This window comes from Paramormyrops kingsleyae, chromosome 10 (assembly GCF_048594095.1).
Source record: "Paramormyrops kingsleyae isolate MSU_618 chromosome 10, PKINGS_0.4, whole genome shotgun sequence".
Taxonomy (NCBI): Eukaryota; Metazoa; Chordata; class Actinopteri; order Osteoglossiformes; family Mormyridae; genus Paramormyrops; species Paramormyrops kingsleyae.
In genome coordinates, this window is record NC_132806.1 from 2,831,245 (window position 1) to 2,837,754 (window position 6,510).

The window sequence follows — 6,510 nt, forward strand, 5'->3', positions numbered from 1 at the left end:
AGGCAGCAGAGTGGGTCATGAAGAAACCAGGCTTGACGTTAGGGTTCGACCCAGGAAGGGACTCACATTAACTCGATACACTTGACATCAAAAGAGGAATGTGAAGTGGTGGACATTGATGAGCTTGCTGGCGGGACTGCTGATGATTATCATGATCATGTGACACATTCTATTGACAACCTTGCCAGTGTCTATGCCGACTTCCACCAGGAGGACTATGGATATACCAGATCCACCATGGTAAACAACATTTCAAATATGATGACAAACAGAGTTGCTGTGAACCATGCAGCCATCCAGAAAGTGAATGAGACATGGGGAAAAGTATTAAATGAACTTAATTGCCACCTTCATCCCCTAGATACCATTGCATCCACATGTCGCTCAGCATTAAAAGGTCTGGAGTCCACAAGAGGTCATCTATTTGGAAAGGATTCTATGGCAGGCAATTTAGTGCTTCAGATCAATAAATTCCGCTATAAAGATGGGAAGGGAGACCCTAAGGGTTTTAAAACATTCCTTGACAAAAAGAAGCTATCACGTGGTCTAATCCCTAGGTACCGTGGCAATCGTTTGCACGTCCTTTTCCATATTTGTGGAATTCTGTATCAGCACTATGACACATTTCTTGAATTCTTCACTATTGGAAGTGTTTCTTGTGGGGGCCTGCAGTCAAGTATTAGACAGGATTTCCAGAATCCGACTGCAATATTAGAAATCCAAGGTCTTGGGCTCTTAGGCAAGTTGCTCACTGGCCCATGGATGCAGATGTTCTATACGTCAATGGACAGTGACGTAAGCCATATTGATGGCATTCGTACTGTCAAGGATGTTGTGGCTTGTTTGAAACTTGCCTCTACAGATCCACTTGTGATTCTCACCTGGTCTACAGACTTCTTTGGGCGTCCCCTGAGTGCTAGTGATGCAACTCTTGACAAGCTGAGAGTTTGAAGAGGAGGATCTGGCAGTAAGGAAGAGTTTGGAGTCATTGTAAAGACATGTCTGAATGCAGTCATTGCTGTTTTGGAGCGCCAGTATAAACGCTATTTTGAGATGGAACTGACCAGTGCTCTTGAAGAGGAAACAGCTTTAGCCCGTCTGCACAACATAGATGCGGAAGAAATTATGGGGATGTACAGCATTGAGAAAGAGAAGTCGAAAAATGCCAGAATAGACTTCTTAAGAGCAAAGATGAGGGCTAAAAAGAACCGTGTTGTGCCAAAATCCTGCATACTTGGTATGATGAGGACAATAGTTCAAGAACTGTATACTGTGGTAAAATTGAAAAGCAGAAAAAAAGGAATGGTGTTGCCTACTTCACAATTGCTTATTGGAAGGAAAATGAGACATATGATGAAAATGCAGAGGACACATTGTTGACCAAATATGAACTTGGGGCTGACCTCATTAGTGGGGACCTGGTGTTTTGTTAAAGTGACAGCTACTTTGCTCCTGTACCTTTTGATACTTTACTATGGACAATGCTTTTCAAATGTATTATTATTGAATGGATTATAATGATAACACAAAGTACTTTTTAATTTGATGCTGTGGACTCTTTGAAAAGACATTCTTTGTATTATTCACTACATACATTCTCCGGTGAGTATTAATTGACAGACAAATAAATAAAATAATTATTTGTTTTATTTTCAGTGTATCTGGGACTGTTAGGCAAGGAATAAGCTTTCTAATGATACCTAGTTTATTAAAATCTGATAAACAATAACAGAGTTATGCTCATTTTTCTGAACACCATAAACAGGTCACAAAGTCAAGTATGGTTCTCTATTGTTTTATCTGTTAATAAGTGGACGTTAATAAGCCTTAATTGGCGTTACAAAATATCCTATAACTTTCTTGCCATTCATCACAGAAAGAAGTTCTTGGTATCATTGGAAAGGTCTTATCAAGCCCTTTCTTCTTCTTTTCATTTTTGTAAAAATCCAACAACTTTGAAATTTTTTGTGACATACCTACAATGAATTGCAGACAGAATAAATGCATAAGTTACGTAAATGTTACAAGTGCTTAGTACAGTGGCATGGTGATACAGTGGTTTATGCTGTCGCCTTATAATGCGAAAGTCGCTGGTTCGATCCCCATAGCCAACGGGGAACCCCGTTTTACAGTAAAATACCGTTATAACGGAATTCAAGGGACCTGGCAAAACAGTCCGTTACATCCAGAGTTGCTGTATGCCCAGAACACAACTACAGGACACCATTTGCTCATGCCACACCTCAGCAGACACACTTGTGGTATAGATTATTATATTGTGCATGTAGTATATTAATTCAACTGTACCTGACCAGGAGCGTGACTATTAATAATCCCGATTACATATTTGTGCTGGATATCACCGGCACGCCACACGCCTTGTAGGCGGAACTGCATGTCCGTTATAGCCGAACAAAACTACAGCTAAAAGCAGCCCTGGGGACCAAATTGTTTGTCCATTATAAGCGAAATTCCGTTTTATGCAAGTCCGCTATATATATCCGATGCTTTTTCAGCATGTTCTTAAAGGCGCACGGCCGGGACCAGTGGACCTCGTCCGTTATAGACGATATTCCGTTATAAGCGAGTCTACTATAACGGGATTTTACTATAATTATTTTGGAATTAATTGGAATGCTAAGACGTGATTTTAAAGACTTTTTATTATATTGATTATGTAGCAATCTCAGCTCTGTTCTCCATATTATGGAAGTATCATGCAGAACTTTACTTCAGAAAAGATGGTTTTTATTCTCTGCTTTCTCGTCTTGCTTTTAGTCACAGCACTGACTACAGGGTTCCAATTTTTATATACGTATATACAAGACTCATTCTCCCGCTAATTCAAACAAAATCATGTCATTTTGGTACACCTTACATGTTAACAAAAAAATTCAATCAGATAATGCAAAATATAATGTCAGATGAGGACATATAATTCAACAGATTACATGACATGAATAGTAAGATCGCGGAATTTCATCCGACGGAACGATCTTTTGGGAATCTGTTCCCACACGTTGGACGTTCTTTGAGACAACGCTAAACTAAGCGAGACAGTTAGCCTGGTCCCGAGCAGACTTGTTCGGAGGTGCAAGTTACCATGACAACTCAGCGGGGATTCATTTAAGACACGTTGATGGAACGGAACTCTCACTTAAATAAGACAGACTTATCGAAATAAGCCAGACTTTCCCTTAATCCTGCTTCATGGAATACCCCCCAGGCTTGTTCGCAGGACTAAATTACCATGGTAATTCAGCGGGGATTCATTTAAGACACGTTGATGGAACGGAACTCTCACTTAAAGTAAGACTGACTTGTCGAAATAAGTCAGACTTTCCCTTAAGCCTGCTTCATGGAATTCTCCCCTGGAGAGGTAAGGAGCATGTACTGATACAGTGTACTGATACAGTGTATTGATACAGTGCGCTTCCACACCCACCACACGACAAACCACCTCAGGGATGAGAAGCTGAGTTAAGCCATGTGGCAGGTGATACCTCGGCACCACACTAGTGCAAATGGACCAGTGTGAGGATTTTTCCGGTGGCTGGAGTGCCGATCCTGCCACCAACCCCCAGGTTTTTCCCTGTAAGTTGGATGACCTCCTTATAGGGCTAGGTGTAGATTAACATCACCCTAGACAGAGAAAAAAATAGAAAAAAAGTTATTTCTTAGAAAAAATACAAATTGACTAAATGTCCAAGTATCTGAAATGTAAACAAATAGGCCTATTTTAAGTATTTAGCCATTGTATCATTCAGGTAAATACTTCTATTGTATAACATTATTTTTCACTGCTGTTTTGTTTCAAATGAACCAAAAAAACTTAATGCATGTGGAGCCCAGGTAGGGACATGGAAGGGAAAAAAATCGATGACTGGAAAAACTGATGTAAAAAAAAAAAAGAAAAGCTGGAAAGTTCAGGTCCAGAAAGTACAAATCCAGACTAAGGTTTTGTTTCAACCAACCAGTGACTCTGACTCTTTATACTCATCTGGTTGTTTGAAACAAAATCTTGGTCTACTGAGAGGTTTTCTTTGCCAATTTTTTTGAATATGTATATTTTTTTGTGATAGCTGTCATTTCTTTATTTTTCGCTTTTTCGGCACTAATTTTTCTGTAAGATATGTGTCTTGCGCATCGTCCTTTCAAACTTTACACTATTTTTCTATGCGTTTCACTCTTCACTCTTTTTTTACACTAGGTGGGAGGGGCTTTGTGGGGGTGTCTGTCACTACCAGATCCGGTCTGTATTGCCTGCCTGATTTGTACCTCGCATGTCTGCTCATTCACACCATTTTTTAGCATCCATACGTTACATTTTTGGCACTGCCCGTACGTACATCGTGTCAAATCAGACTCACCACAACCCGAACATGAATTTATTAACCAAAATCTGAATCTGAATGTTAATCTGAACTTGAAATTTGAATTTCATTACCTGAATACCAGAAATTTAATTGTATATGTTTACCTGAACTTAAATTAATGAACCCGAATGTGAATACACTTACCTGAACTTGATTTAAAGAAACCAAATTTGAATTTATTACCTGAACTTATTTGATTGTGTGGTAATAAAAATTCAAGTTCGGGTTGTAAAATTGAGAAATTCAGGTTCAGAAAAACAGGGAAAACATCCGGGATACTCAGAAAGAATAAACAATCGTAGATCTGAGCACACAATCACAAGACAGGTTTCCAGTCATTTTGGATGGAGTTTTGTACATCCACCACCAATACAGTGACTGATAGCAGGCTGCAATCTCAAAAAACATATAGAAATTCCAATAGACACATGCAAAACAAAAGAACGCTGCAAATCTATTCACAACATAGTGGAAGTTTCTGTGGAACAATGAAACTAGACGAACCATTAGGACTGAGTGCTATATCGAATGTTTACAGTATATAGATATATTTTCAAAACAAGATAGTGGATGACATAAGTTTGGGTTCATTAATTCAAGTTCAGGTAAACGTATTCAAATTCAAGGTCTCATATTTTGGTAATGAAATTCAAGTTCAAGTCAACAAATTTAAATTTGGGTAAATCAAATTCCGGTTGTGGTGAGTCTGATTTGATGCTATATTCTGGCACTGCCTGATTTGTTCATCCTGCCATTTTATGGCAAATTGTACTGTCTACATTTACAGTAAATAAGATTGATACAATATTACATTATCAAACCATTTCTTATGTAAAAATGTATGTAATATAAGATGAAATTTGAACATACATTGGCATGGATTTTTCTGACAGTTGTCCTCTAACATTTGGCATTCAACTGAGTCAAGATTTTTAATTGCCTTTCATTTTACTGCCATTTGACTCATAGACAATTATCAGACTTAGGTTGTATAAAAGCCTAGGCAGATTCTAATATTTTACACATTTTATTAAACTGGCCAGTAGGTGGAGTCAGTACCCCATTTCATGAAGACCATTAAAAGCTTTATGGCATTCTTATGTGTAAATGAACAGTCTATAAAAACTATACTGCTGTTATATGGAGCACCCCCCCAACAGAGCAATGCTGTTCTGAATATGCAAGAAAGTCTAAGTTTACACAGCCAGCACAAACAACTTTTTAACCTGTATGATCTATACCTACCACATTTGGTAGGAAGGTGTCTATTTCTACCTACTACTCAAACCATCTGACCCAAACCAGACATTCAATGGGGAGGAGGTGCTGTACCACAAGTTTCTACATTCTGTCCTGTATCTCCTGACCTGTTAGGCCTAGACTCGAAAATCCCCATCCTGTCCCAACAGTATTTACTACTGTCTGACTGAATAATGCATTGGCCTCCAGTGAGAGTCAGTATTAAATTTTCTATCAGCACTCCTGTACTGTTGCTATGCCGTGGATGACATTCCAATGCTTTGGACCCTTCAGTCACTGCTTGCAGTTACTAGTTGTTGTTGTTTATTGTTGTTGTTATTATTATTATTATCCCATTGCTCCAAGGTCCAGTTCTGACACTTGCACATCCATTGTAGGCACTTTCAATAGTGGACTAGGGTCAGCATGGGCACACAGCCTTGTACACAACTCACATATTTCCATTTGTTTATTCTGCTAAATCTTTCCCCACACAACATAGTGTAATATAAACTTTGTTTTGCAAATCGTAAAACTTTAAATATGTCATAATAGGACACTGATAGAAATATCTTATAGTTCAACATGTTATGCTGATGTAAAAAAAGACACAGTAATACAGTAGGTTGTTCATGAACATCAGTATTTTTTGACTACAGTCAAGCCATCCACACATAGTATGTATGTTTGCATTTAACCCCTATATGACATCGTGAAATAGCAGGGGGCAGCTAATTCAGCACCCAGGGAGCAGTACCTTGCTTAGGGTACCTCAGTGGGGCCATCTTTCAATTACAAGATCCAATCAACTTACTACTGCAAACACGTAGTATTCGCGCACCCGCAAACTATTTGTGGAGATGGCTTGACCCCAGGCTAGAATATTCCGCACAAC